Below are 15536 nucleotides of genomic sequence, written 5' to 3'. Positions count from 1 at the left end.
TAAAATACTGATAATGGCTTTACCATTTCTGCATTGCAGTCTTTTATTCACAGTCTACTCCTTTTCTTGTAAATGTCTGCTGTCTGTAGCAGGCTATCAGCTGTTCAGAGCCAATACCCATTCATTCTGCCATGAGCCAACATGCATTTGCCAATATTATGTCAAGAATTTGTAACATTGCCATCTCAAGGTAGGCAGTGTTCACATGTAGTACAAAGCATTAGTTTCTCTTTCCTCAGCTCAAGCTATATGCACACTGTATGTTACAATGGCCTGACATGATGCAGTACCTCTCCCAGGCCGTGGTGTGTGGTACCATGGTTCTGAGCCTATTAGAAGTGCTTTATTCCTCATCTCATTATTCTCTGTCTAAAAATCATTCTCTCGACTCTGATGTTGAATGCTTACAGTTATTTGGCTGACTTGAGAGTGCTTTATTCATACTGAATTATGTAGATGCTGCTTCAGGTAGAAAAAGTAGAAAAAAAGTACTTGTAAGCATAGGTAGGGCAGAGTTGTATAGCAGTGGCAATAAAATAAAACAGGTCCATAGCAATCTGTTTCCCAATCAATAAAGTATTAATCTTCTGCTATATGTGGTATTCATTATTATTTTTTTTTCAGTTTCATCTTTCCTGACTGCTTTTATTGGAGTGTGGAATTGGTTTAGTTTCTGTCTTTTCACTTAAACGTAGCTGCTTCCTTCTGTGTTTCTACACTGCACATGGCTGATACAGGTTCTTGGTAATATTTGGATTCCCATAAATAGAAATAGGTTTCACTGCCTTAAATAAATATAAAGGAGGAGTGGAGGGGGACAGAGAGAGAACCACATGCGCGCACATATTTATGGAGGTCCACAGTTATTTACAATGCTCTAAAAATGTGCACTGAATTAATAGAAATTAGCCCATTAATAAATGTTGATGGCCTTAAATTTTTAAACGAAAATGATTAATCACCAAATGTAGTGTGTGGGGCTTATCTATTACTTTTGTTGTGTGAAATAACATTCAACAAACTGCAAGAATGTGGTTCAGGCCTTTTATTCAGTCTTGTCAAGTAACATTCTAGCTTAATCACAAAATGACACAAGAATTATCAGGCAGACCCTTAAGGCACAGTGTAGGCACAGATCAGACAAAGTGATCACGATAATCCCAATCTTCTATCCCTAACATTTAGGAAAATCAAATTCTGCTCTGACTCACCAACTAATTATATTTTTAGAAATACCAGATGAATTATTTATTTCTCCTGCAATAAATATACCACAGTCAATCCTGAAACTGAGCATTTTCACTTCGGAGCAGTAATAAGAAATTAATGTGATTACTATAAATAGTTGGAATAAAAGTTACATTAGATTGATATTTCCTAGTCATTCTGTCACCAGTTACTGAGATCTGAACATAAATGCAATAATATTCTGCACAATCTGGGTAACCTATGCTCATGATAAATGAAATCCAATTGGAATAAAGGCCAGAAAAGGCTACAAGAATAAACTGCATGTATCTGTGCAGATAATGCAGGAGATAAGAAAGCGGCTCAAAGACAAGAGACTACACTGATTCATGAAAACAGAATAAAGCACATATTTCATGACCAGAAAGTGGGAGTTACAAGGCTGATGCTTTGTAATGGCGACTCTTCCAGGACATCCAGGTACCAAAGTGGGGAAAAGCTATGCTTTTATCAGTATTTTAAAGAGCATGCATGATTGCCTGGGATACCAAAGCACTGGCAAAGTGAACCAGATGGTCAGCATGATTAATTGTAACTAACATTTGATTTATTGCAGCAAGAATGCAATAAGTGGAAGATAAGAATCTACAGATAATAGGAGGAGTGCAGGTCACCTGGGAGGAATATAAGACTGTTGTCAGAGGACGAAGGGAGGCAACTAGGAAAGCTAAGGCCTCCTTAGAGTTTAACCTGGCAAGAGCGGGCAAGGACAACAGAAAGGGCTTCTTCGAGTACACTGCAGACAAAACTAACAGCAGGGGCAGGGTAGGCCCACTGATGAATGAGGTGGGTGCCCTGGTAACAGAAGATACAGAGAAGGCGGAGTTACTAAATGCCTTCACTGTCTCTGTCTATAGTGCTGGAGGCTGTCCTGAGGAGCCCAGATCTGCATTGCTCAGACAAAAGCAATTACACCAGTGCCTGGAATGCTACCTTATGAGAATCCTGAAGTTGTGGGGGCACTGACCTTGACTGCCATGCCCCCGCCCCCCATCTGCTCTCTTGCTTACCCTGCTCACAGTGGTGGGGTGAACGATATGATGGAACAACTCAGATAAGGAGGGGGAGGTCACACACCAGGTACAACTCTGCACAAAGCAGTTTCAGTTTGAAGAGGATTCATTTAATTACCCATTAAAAAAGAACTGGGATGGTGAGAACTAAAAGCAAACTCAAACCGCTTTCCCATTCTAACTTGAGCCTAACTCAGGTGTTTGAAGCAAGGATGGCAGCAGCGCATCTCAAGGATGCTCCCCAAACTGGGACACGTGTTCCCTTGTTGTCAAAGCTCCAACTTTATGTATTTTTTATTATATTCAAGTTATGTCCATAACTCCCCCCATCCCCATGCTGGGGGCTACTCTACTTCCGTGTGGGCTGTGACCTCACAGAGTTATCCCCACCCGCTGGATTATGATCTTGTGGCTCTGCCCATGTGATCCAGCAGCCAGCACTTGGCTTCTGCCAGTGCGGTCGTGACCAGCTTTGAGCGATGGTTGTCGACAGCGTTCTCCTTATCCCCAGCCTCCTGCTCCTGGTGGCTGGGGTGTCTCTGCTCACCGTTTCCTGGTGCCGACAGGTAGGGATATTTGAGGATGGGAGTCACTTGAGGCTAGGTGACTGAGGGCTTTGGGGTGGGGGTGAGGGCTGCCCCTCAAGTCCTTTCACTGTGCCACGTTCATGTGCCCGTAGGGTTCTGACCGGCGCCAGCAATGGTGGACATGGTGTCTGCAAGTGGTGGCATCGAAGTCAGGTGAGTTCCCTGAGGGTCAGCCTGGCACATTCCCAGGCAGGGCCAGCCCCCCGGGAGAAGCCAAGCTTCGTACCAGCCTCTGTCACGTGGCAGCCAGGCCGGGTGGGCCTGGAAGATCCCTGGTGCCCCCCTACCCTACTGTGGCTCATGCCCGCTCCCTGTTTTACAGGTGCTGAGAGGCAGGCAGGCAGGCACAGGAGCCCCCTGTGCAGGCCACGTTGCTCCCAGCAGCAAGCATCGCCACGGCAGGGCAGTCCCATCCTGCCCCATCTCATCCAGCCAGGAAAGATCCGGCCTTTCTTGCTGCGCAGTCGCTGCCCCTCTCTGCACACGGACTCTGCCACTGGTACCACGAGCTCTGCGGGGAAACCCGGCAGGCTTCCCAGACAGGACCAGCGCCCGCAGATTCTGGTGGCACGCGGGACCCCCAGGACGCTCCGTCAGCGTCCTAGGCTAGGCGGTGGAGTTGAAGACCTGCCACCTGAGATCTCCAACTTCACAAAGCCACCAGTGAAAGGGAAGGTCTTCCAGGTGGGCCTCGTTCAAACAGAGGAGAGAAAACGCTGGTGGGACTACAAGACCAAGAGGCGTTTTTGGTGTATGCTCTCCCCAGCACTTCCCAAAGTGCACAAGAAAGCAGGAGCAGCAGCAAGACCATCCCAAGGACCAGCTCTGAGCCCAGAGAGAACAGCAGATGGCAAAACTGAAACCCACCAGCCCTTCAACTCTGGCTTCAGCGACAAGAGGAGCACAGAGAAATCGGACTTGCTCGCTATGGAAAGGCTGTAACGGCAGCTCCTGGTGTCCCTAAAACGATCCAAGACTAACAACAATTGCTACAAGTCAGGCAGCGGAACTGAAGAGCAACCACCTGACAGCTCTTCCTGCACGCTGCCACCAGTGAAAGGGACAAACGAGCATGAGGACATCCTTCAAACAGAGGAGGGGAAATGCTGGTGGAAGAGCAAGACCAAGTGGTCTTCTGAGTATTGTATTGCCTCCCCAGCACTTCCCAGAGTCTAGATGGAAGCTGGAGAAGCTGCAGGACCAACACCAGCACCAGCTTCAAGCCTGCAGAAAAGGAGACAGCAGTACTGAAACCTGCCAGCACCTAAACACTGCTGTCACTGTTATGGGTTTATTGTTAACATACCAAGAGAGAAAACTGAATCTCAGCCCTAAGATCACCGTTTGCATCATACCATTTCAGTTTGAGGGCTTTCAGATTTTTAAAAGATAATTTAATAAAAGTCTCTCTACCCTTCAGAGAATTGTTATCCTTATTTCTTTTAGCAATAAGAGCAAGCTCTTTCTGCAATGAACAGCTTCAGAGCATGTAAGACTGCACTGGGGAAGGGATCTGAAGCAAAAAGGGCCGATGAAATGCTCCTCTGGGGGCTTCTTGAAGCCAGCCAGCAAAAGTGCTTTGCCTGTGTCAGGAGGCTGCCAGCTTGTGGTCAGGCTGCCAAGCTCGCAAGGGCGCAGCTGGCACTGCCCACCGTGGAGCAGGCTACCTGGCCATAAGTAGCCTCCGGGAGGGCAGCAGCTAGCTGCCACCCACAGAGCGCACAGGGTGAGCAAACGGTGTTGGTGTGCGCGCCTTGCTGGCTGCAGTCTGTACAGCAGGTTGTTGAGCCTCTGCCAATACACATGGTGAGTCTGATCGCTGGATGTGGTTTACGTCAAGGGCACTCATCCTAACTCACCCTACCAGACATATGATTTGTACGGTGTCAGTAGCTTGTAGAGATCCTGCCATGGTTGTTACCTGTACAAAGACTGTTAGAAAAATTTTGTGTTCCCCGGGAGAGGCTTTGCACAAACACGCAGGTGTCCAGTTCACTGGTTGCAGAGTGACAGAGCCTTGCAACGTGGGGAAGTGGCGGCAACACCTTGCAGAACTGGTATGGGGTCCTTCAGGAGGAACTGGCTGTCAAAGAGAAGGATAGGCAAATCTTCTCCAGAGGTCTTACCTCAATCGGATAGGCCTTCCAGCAATATGACAATCTCTTCCCTCTAATCCAGTTACCAGTTACACGAGCAAAAAGGCCGACTGCCAGCTCAGTACAAGCCCTTCAGGTGGTTGTAGAGAGTGATAAGGTCTTTCCTGAGCCTCCTCTTCTGCAGACTAAACAATCTCAGCTCCCTCAGCCACTCCTCATAAGTCCTGTGCTCCAGACCCCTCACCAGCTTTGTTGCCCTTCACTGGACATGGTTCAGGGCCTCAATGTCTTTCTTGCAGTAAGAGGCCCAAAACTGAACACAGTAACTGAGGTGCAGCCTCAGCAGTGCTGAGTACAGAGGGTCGATTTCCTCCCTGCTCCTGCTAGCAATGCTATTTCTGATACAAGCCAGGATGAATGCAGTAAATATGTGACTATGCACATACTGCAGTGAATAGTTTGACTCAAAGGTTCCAGGAACTCAAAATGCCCACCAGCCTCTGCCCATCTGTGTCCCAGGTCCATTTTCCTCTTTGCTATGTTTAATTATTTTGTTAACACATTGTCTCCTACACTGTTTTGTGAATAGATGCTTTTCTTGCCCAGGTCATGTAAGTTTTTTCACCCAGGAATGCTTCTCTGCAGAATAACCTCTAGATGCTCTTAACCAACTTAGATGATGTCATGGAATTATCTCTAGATCTGTCTGTGTCTGTGACAGGAGGACAGCAGTCCCACAGGCCCACCATCCCAAAGAAAGGAAAAGGGGAGTGAGGACAGGGTTGGGGGAGGGGGTATGGAAAGGGAACAAAGGGAACAAAGAGGGAAAGGAATAACAATAATAATAATAAAACAGTGGCAGTGGCAATTATCTGAGGAGAAAAGTTAATTTACTAGTTATAATAGCAGTAATACAGTTAATTGTGATTGAAGCTAATAAACCAAATAAATGAGAGAGTGTTCAAAACTGATGGCCTTACTTTAATGCTGAAGGCGAGACAGCTAGGGAATACACACCACAGAGATGAGCAGTAAAAGAAAAAGGGGCAATCTCGTGACTTACAAGAAGTTTTATCTTTCCCTCTGAAAATAAAATGGAAACAGAATAGTGAAAGTCTTCCGGGAGATGTAGTTCTTCTCTTCTGAGAACTGAGTGTCTGAAAATATCAACAGTCCACGGAATTGGAGCATCAATTCTTTAACTCCTAGTGAACTACATGATGATATGGTGTGGAACACTGATTAAAAAAAAGCATCCTGTGACAAGAATCTAGTCAAAGGTTTTGTGAATGACACTTGATTTAACAGAATGAATCTTCAGCAGCATATTGTATTTTAGAAAGACAAGTAAAGGTAATAGTACATTTACACAATGACAGATATTAATAGCCGAAGGATAGTGATGATATCTGTCTGCCTAAGTGGAATCTGGGAGATCATTTCTGTAAACAAAAGTTTTGGACAGGATTCAAAACCATACCCAGAATAAACTTGCTTACAAATTAAGTAGGAATGCTGCAATAAATTCTCTACATTCTTGCTAATGATACATCATAGATATAATTTGTGTGTTTGCCTGCATGCTTTTTCACCCCAAATTGCCAAAGCTCAGAAAGACAGAGTAATGGGAAACCTGACAAATTAGCCACAGTACAGAGCACTTATCAAGGTTACAGTCTACTATTTCTAAACAGAAACTTCAGTTCTTTTTATATTTAGATGTACCAAATACAAGTACTTAGAGGTACAAGAGGACCTTTGCAGGACAGATCTGGGTGCAGTTATTGTACCACAGGAATGTTATCCAATTGGTAGCACATGGCTACAGTGGAAGGTCTAAGGATATTGGCTTTGCCTGAACTAGCAAGCTTTTTTTTTTTTTTTTTTTTGTTAGAGAGAACATTTGTCCTGTATTTTCCATTTCAGTATCTCTATAGATTTACATTTCTGCTCCTTTGGACCTACTGACAAATGTAACTGGCCTTCATTACCCCTAATATTCAATAGAGAAGGGGGTATCAGCCAACAAAGTTCTTGATTAAAGGGAATTTCAATTTGCAAGAGTCATACAAAACAAAGAAACCCACAAAACTAAGTAAACAAACAAACAAAGAACGTCTTAATGAACTGCTGGAACATCTGGAGTACCCTTGGTTCAGGGTAAGTCCCACTCCATGTTACATGTTCCTTCGCACAGCCTGCATTTTTCACCTGAGTGCTTATTGAAGCTTCTTGACAACAAGGCCAGCCAGGAAAATTTCTATGGCACTGCCATACAAATACCCACAATGACAAGAAAATATGTCACATAAGCTGACAGATTTGCTCAGTACAGCCCAATCCAGTGTCTGGATAACCACTGTAAGGGATTGCATCCAAGCTAATAAACCCTTCCTCTGTCCTGGATAACATGTACTCATTTTATCATCTTGTGCCTCTGCTGCAAGTCTTTTACTGTCCTCTCTAGTAAGATATTCAAGACTGTAAGTGCTCAACTTATTCACTGCAGATTTTTTTAGCACTACCTGTACTACTTTTTGCACGAGAGAGGCTGCATTATCATCACATTCCTGAAATAAGGGCAACGTGAAACCCTTTCATGCCATAGTCTATGTGAGGTTTTGAGGACCCATTGCACCGGAACAATAAAGAAACACTCAGTCCCTGCCTATAAACTATGCCCAGGTAGAGAGAGCTTACTGTTAAAGTAAGATCACTTGCCCTGCAAGCAAAGGAGTACAGTCTCAGATATTTAAGGAAGTGACTCAAGCATAAAGCTGCCTGGTAAAACCAAGAATCTGAGCAAGCTTTTTGAGGTTCAACCATGTCACTCAAGAACTTTGACTCCTGCTCAAGTCACTTGTTAATGCTCACTCAACCTTTCACATCCTGAGATTCCTCAGGTGCATTCCCATAATTTCTATGGATGACTTTTTAGATTTTTTTAGAACAAGCTCTTTATTTCTTTAAAAAAACAAAAAAAAACAAACAAAAAATCTATGGCTATAAAACAGTGCTTGATGAAATACACCTGCAAGTCTTTTAGGATGGGTACACATTTCAGTTCCTCAGCTGTAAAAAGGAAATAACTACCAATCTGACAAGGCCAGCTATAGATGAAGGCCCCCTTGTTCTGTCTCTGGAAAGGCTTTCAGCATAGAGCTACTGAGCAGGCAGTGTCGAGAAGCCCAAACACAGGACAGGGCTCAGTGCACAATCCACTCCACACAGGTAATGAGGTACAGCTTCCCTAGGAAAACTCCTCAGCTGCCATTTCATATAAAGGCTACATGTGTGCCAGCATACGCTGGATAGTGGCAGAAACAGATCTAGCTCTCTGGTATTTCCTCACTCGGATCAGAGATGAGCTATTAAAAACCCAAATGAAATTACCCAGGATTAGTCTCTTTTATTCTCGTTATACATATATATATATATAAAACAACCTAAACCCCCAAGGTTTATCTAAACAGGGATTTAGTAGGATTTCTGTCCAGCAAGGACAGGAGACCACGTGCCCCTCCAGCCAGCCCCCACTAGATGGCACTGCTCCTGTCCTGCAGCCATTCGTCTATTATCCGGCCACAGCAGCCGGCCTCGTTCACCCAACGCTGTCCAGCGCCTAAACGAGATTCCTTCATTCTTGAGGCCGGGTAGATGGAGGCTGCGAGCTGGCTGCGCTTTAAAACGCCTCACCCTGCAAATGCAGCGTTAACTGCTTTGCAGATTTGTTACGAGCTGTCGGAGACAAACTCGGGAGTTGCATGGCACCCAGCAGACTCACTCACTCTAAGTGACCCCCACCACTTTCTGCAGAGCTGGTTTAGGAACAGTTCTTTCCACTAGAATGCAAACTGCGGAGCTGCTTGCTGCTGAGAAGGTATCCTAGCAGAATTAAACTTCATGATTTTGATTTTTTACATGCATCTTATTGATTTTCATTACTTAACCTAAAGTTGCCTAGGATGACAGAAACTGTCAAGGACAGAAATTCAGCTGCAACACAGCCTACAACAGCAACATAACACTGCCAGAACTATTAAAGAGAAATTGAGGCTAAACGTGATTCCTGTTTCTCTTTCCTTTTGCTCAGATGCTGAAACATCCAGTTGCATTTCTGGTCCAGAAGCAGTTGCATTTCCTTGTGGCAGGGCAAGGAACAGTGAGCACAAATTGGAACACAGTTCCATCTGAACATGAAAAAGAACATATTTTGAGAGTAAGAGCACTGGAACAGACTGCCCAGAGAGTTGTGGATTCTCTTTCTCTGGAGTTATTCAAGACCCGCCTGTATGCTTTCCTACTGTAAAGAACCTGCTTTAGCAGGGGGTTGGGCTCTATGATCTCCAAAGGTCCCTTCCAAACCCCACAGTTCTGTGATTCTGTCACACTGGTAATTGTCTCCAGCCACCCATTTTATAAAGAAGCAGCCAAAATGATAAAGGGCCTCACTGTATGAGATATCAGGATATTGGAAGGCACGGAGAGGTTGCAGATCATGATTCAGAGAAGCCATTGGGCTGAGTAGGGAAGTGTGTAAATTATCCAAAAGAGAATATTGCTGGGAAAGGTTATAGGCTAAGTCACACCATTCACTTCCAGATAGTTGGAGGACAGGAAAGCCAGAGATGTCTCCCACTGAGATCCAAAGCTGTGAAAGCTCTTTCAAGTTACTGAAGCTCTTACAGAGTATGTAAAGTCTACGCAGTCTGGAGAGAAGGAAGTTTATGCATCACCACTCTTCTAGATGAGAGCTCAGCAGTGAGCACACTCACCAGGAATATCTAGAAGTAGCATCTGCTCTATCCAGGTTTGGTTATCAATTTAAATTTTCTCAAGTGAGTCTTCTGAGTGTTAGTAATTTGTACAGATCTGTCACTGATTTGTCCAAAGGGAATTCTGGTTTCCAAAGGAAATGCTTGTCGTGGTTTTGTTGTCCAATGCTGCTTCTGTATTCATTGATAGGACAGGAGCGTTGTTGGCCTCTCCTTGCTCAAGACTGCACTACAGACATCCTGTAACTTTACAACCACTTCCAACATGGTTGCACAAAGGCAGAGCTGTTAATCTATGTGTTGGCTGCAGTACCCTGAACAATTTGTTTTCACAGAAAAGTAAGAACAGAAAGCAAGACATGTAGTTTATGCGCTGATTTCATCAATAACACTATGATTTCTAAGGCTGTCCTTGATGGAAATCAGATCTCTCCTGAGGAGCAGCAGAAAAGTGAGTCTGCAGAGACCCTGCTGGACCCCCAGAGATCCAGGGGCTATGGAACTCCAAGGGGCAGTAGGTTCCTTAGTGGGAGTGGAATTGTCAAGGTCTACTTCTGGTCAAAATAACTAAGAGCGCTTTTTGTGCCTTGGGCACTCTGGAGGTGGTGATTCATACATGTAATCAGGTGACCGGAAAACCTTCATGCTTCTTGTTCTATGTGGCCAGAGGGGAATTTTAAAATTATATACAACAGAAACAGTCGCAAATAACTCTATCTTCCTATTTCAGGAGGAGCTGCTAGGATGAAAAGCATTACTTTTACTCTACTGTAAGATAGGATAAAATAGAAATAGAGCATCCTCAACAACATTCCTAGAGGGTACTAATGTGAATATAACCAATAACAGCTGGTGAAAACTTCTGAAAGGCAAGGATATGGTATAAGCAACTAAAGAAAGGCATAGTAATAGAAAAATAAATCCACTAAGAACTAACACAATGAGACAGGGAAAAAAAAAAAAAAAGGTCTGTTGTAGCTGGCTCCAGCTTTATTGATCAGAATAATCTTTATAAGTACTAAATCAAAAGTATATGTATAATTCCTCTGAATATTGAATATTAAACATGCGCACAGCATTCTAAGTGTGACAAGCATAATAAGAGAAAAGTGAAAGAGAGAAAACGAAATATGGGAAAATAACAGTAATGGATCAATTGGTACTAACAGCAAAACTTTCTTATATTAAAATTATGTTATATTTTAGTTATGGAAATACATAAAATCTAAATAATTTTCATGTGTCAGGTATCAAAGGGAGTAATCTCTGGCAAAAAGAATTAGAAAAAAATATCTAGAAAGAAAGTACTTTACCCTTTTAACTACCTTTGCTATTTCTATTTCATTTTATTGTCTGCTGTATTGTATATAGTAACTGAGTGGAAAGTCAATTAAGTGCAGTAACAATTTTCAATTCATTTTTTCCTTAAAAATCACTGATGTATTTTTAGCATGCCTAGCATTTACATCACTTAGACAACTTATAATAGAGTCTATGTAGAAGACTGTTATTATAATCCAGTCTAGCTTAAATTATTTTAATTTGATTAAACATTTGATAGAAGTATATGTGTTGCCACATATATTTCCTTATCTTGTTAACTGGAGAGAATAAGTGTGTGTATGCCTTTATTTCTTGTCTTATAAGCTCATTCATAAACAAAGGTACTTTCTTTCTTCCCTCTGTGAATCTAAGAAAAGCAAGTCCTTCTTTTTTTTTTTTTAAGTCCTGTACACAACAGAAATAGGATAAAATAGCACAAAATCTTAGAGGTGTTGGCTGCCTCATCTAATGGCTCACAGTTACAAACACAGTTCTCAGTAACCCTCGTATCATGAAAAGTCAGGAGAGATGGTTAGCACCCATACAGTTTAAGAGAACTGCCTTCTTTGTTCATGTACAGAAGATCTCAGTCAGATCTCACTACATGTAAGTAAGGATGAAGGTTGCTTGCACAGCTTTTCTGCAATTACACAGTACATACAGAAGCCCAAATGCTAACAAGACAACTAAACAAGGCTACTTCTAATCCATCAGGTTACAGTCACTCTTCTACTGCGTTCAAATGAATCCATGAATAAATACATGCTACAGAAGTCACAGAAGTTATAGAAGAGCCACTCATACAGTGTGCAGCAGCCACCTAGCAGCAATGCACACACCTGTCCTGACATGGTAACACTTAGCTCACAAAGCAGCTCCCAGCTGTCCTACGCATCAGGCTTGTGCCAAACAAGCCTTCAGAAGTTCATTCTCCAGTGAACTCAAAAACCTGTTTAGGCAGATCACGAAAGAGAGGTGGATGCTCTGATGGATTTAACAGAAAGCCAGAGCAAGTGAGTTTTACATTCTTTGCATCAGTCATTGGAAATGACCAGAAACTCACCTTTTAGCATGAAGAAGCAGAAACACAAGTCATTTGCCATCGTCCTTTATAAATTGAAAACTTGCTAAAGAAAGCTGTTGAAAGAATGGTCTATTAGAGTTGGTTTAGTTTTTTCAAACCCCAGGATTCTGTCGTTTACAGGCCACACTGGTTGGCCATGATACTCTCACAAAGGCCTCTTCATAGAGCCTGTTATTTATATCCATCCAACTCTGATTAATTTTAGCATTAAATTAATCATAAACACGTGCTACTTCCTTCTAAATTGTAAGTATTAAGTATGACACACTTTCGCTATCTCAACATTTCTGGAGCTGAAAGCAAGCTCTTCTTAAACAGAGTTGTTTAGTGTTCCTACGTATTGACAGACAGCTTGACAGAGAAGCATATCACCCCAACATCACTGAATTCCAGGACATTTACAGCTATTTAGGTTTACAACATGACATTGCATAAAGAGTAATATTAGCATGTTTCTCTTATTTCTCTATCAGATGCCCAGGAAAGGGATGCCATCCAAGAAGAGCCTTGACAGGCTGGAGAGATAGGCTCATACAAACCTCATGAAGTTCAACAAAGGCAACTGTAAGGTGTTGCACCTTGCTCAGGGCAATCCCAAGCACAGATACAGACTGGGCAGAGAAGAGATAGAGAGCAGCCTTGAGGAGGAGGCTTTTGTTGATGAGAAGCTCAACATACGAGACAGCTTATCTTTGTTAATGATCAAAGCTGTGGGAGACAATATACCCCCAACAAACTGTGGACAATACCAAATCAAAAGTGGAAATTAATATGAGTTATTGCTGAGTTACAGTTTAGACAGTCAGATGGTTCTAATAAAGCTGAAGAGTTTGAATCTTCTACTAAAAACTGAAGTGTGAACTTCATGTCTCCAGCATGAAAAAGAAAGGCATAAAATATGGTAGCAGATGAACCCTAACTCAAATAACTGAAAAGGTTCAAATTTCTTTTACCCAATGATAATGCTGTCATATTCTCCTTGATAATATTCATGACACCATTGTAATTAGCACTTATGTGTAACATCTTGACTCCAGTCATTTCAACAATTTTCAATTATAGTTATGAAACTTCCCAACTTAAACACAGTTGTTTCACATTATCTTCTAATAAACACATACTTCTTAGCCACCCACTGAGTTGTGTACAAAAAACTGCACTAGGACAAAGAGAACTCCACTGGAAGGCTTCTCCATGCACCACATGGAAGGCTTCTCCATTCACCACATGCTTGGAGCGTAAGTTACTTTTCACAAAGCCTAGCTAAAAAGAGTACAAAGGGTTAAATTAGTATATTTAGTATAAAGCTGTTGGCTAGAAGTTATATTATTGCACAAAACTTGTGAGGAATTTGAATTTAGTGGTTTACTCTTGGGTTTTACTCTTCAGTGCAGCACAAATATTTAGCTGATAATTTAGAAGTGTCAGTAAAGTTTGCAATTATATATTGGCTGTGTATCATCCCACAGATAAACCAACAAGCTTCATAAAAAAGATTTATTTTCCTTGGAAATTATGATATTGCTAACACATTCCAACTCGTTGCAAAAGGCTTTTTCTAATCCTCCTCCTCAGAGGAATGTTTCCTAGTATATCTCAAAAGCTTTTGGAGAAAAAAAAAATAGTATTCATCTTTTCTAAACAGAGTTTGTAAGCAGGATTTTAGGGGCGGATTTTATCACACTGAATGCACTTAACACATCTGAAATAAACAACTAAGTGAATCAGATGCATGCTGCAATTCGTCAGCTATGGATCAAGTCAGTAGCATACAGAGACAGCACTTGGTGCCACTGACTCGCACTTGCTGTGGCACTGAGTAGACCTTTGCACACTGAGAAGCACCAGTTGTGTGGTGGAACAAAAGATTTCTGCCAATTCAGAGGTCTGAACCTTGCTATGCTTGGCTGAGAGTAGAAAGGAAGCCCAAGATCTGGAAAGGGCTGCATCGTGCAGGAGCATAGTCATTGGAAAGGAGAATGCTGGAAACAGCTCCCTCCCCCCACATCAGGAGAAATATGGCATAATGGAATAAATAGGCTAAGGGAGAAAGGATGGACGAGAACATTTCAGAAATAGGAAGGAGACAGAGACTTGCAAACCAAGCTCAAGAAGTGAACTGGAAAAAATCATTAACACCATGAAACCATAATTTCATCTAATTTACACATTCTTTCATTAAAATATAAATATATGAAACTTATCCCTACTTTCTATCAAAACTCCCACAAATCCATCTCAAAGCAGAAAATACATTGAGAAAAAAGAGAGGAAGAAGGAAAGGGGAAGAAACCACACACAGCAGAAGCAGTTAGTGACCCTCAGCTACAGCTACATCCTCAAGTCTTCTCATGAAATGCCACTCAACAGGTGCCTCAACTCAGGTTTGCTTTTTCTTTCTCCTTTTTGAAAAGTGGCAATAGCCACCTAAGTAGCATAGCAGTTCAAGTATGAAATGACATTACAACAGGAGTGTCCAACCCAGCAGAAGATATGTCCAGAGTACTTGTGCAGTGCAATCAAATTCTGTAATTTTCAATATCTCAAAAAGCTCACAAAAAGTATAAAATAATTTGCAATCTGTTCTTAGTTTGTTTTTTAAAATCTCTGCTGTGCACTTTGAGAACTCACAAAGAATTGCAACCATTTCCATCAAACCAGACATCAGTGCATCAGTTTCACAAAAACAAGGTCATATATCCCACTAATTTTATGCTATTGTTGCCCTCTTTTTAAAAAATGTTTTAATGAATATATATTAGAAAAACAAAACAACTTTTGTTATTTGTATACATTCACTGTATATTAAGGCCCAAGGTAATTCCTCCTCACTCACCATGAAGCAGGCAAGGCAGAAAGTTGGACAACCATGATCTACGTGCCAGGTCTTAGATGGCTTCTTCAAGAGCTTATATAATTTTAATAGCTACTGAAATTTGGGGAAAAAAGAAGCTGTTAGGCTAGATTCCCATTTAAGCTCTTCTTTTCTACCCCATTTGTTGATTCGGGATTTACCAGAATAGTAGGTGAAAGGGAATGGAAGAATTTGTTATTTTGGTCAGCCAGACCAAACCAAACACCGTCACTGCACCGGTGGCACCAGTGTACCATTCTAACTCTTTAGTAATGTTAGAACTTGTTAGTAAATCTTTACTCTAAAGAATAAACAGTGGCTACTGTACATATTCCTAAAAAGAAAGCACAAGAACTAAGATTGTTTTCCTTAAAGAGCTCTCCCCCAGATTTCAACAAGAATTAAACAAATTAATTCTAATATCCTGGTAATATTTATTTTCACTTCAAAGTACATGGGTATGTTTAATTTGCTTCCTATGTATCCAGATTTTGTCTGGAAGGAGAGCTTTGATGGACAAGGTTTGTAGTTTGAAGACACTATTAGCACTCTCTCT

The sequence above is a fragment of the Tetrao urogallus genome (genome assembly GCF_951394365.1).
Source record: "Tetrao urogallus genome assembly, chromosome: 2".
NCBI lineage: Eukaryota > Metazoa > Chordata > Aves > Galliformes > Phasianidae > Tetrao > Tetrao urogallus.
Note: the sequence above shows the minus strand (reverse complement) of the source record.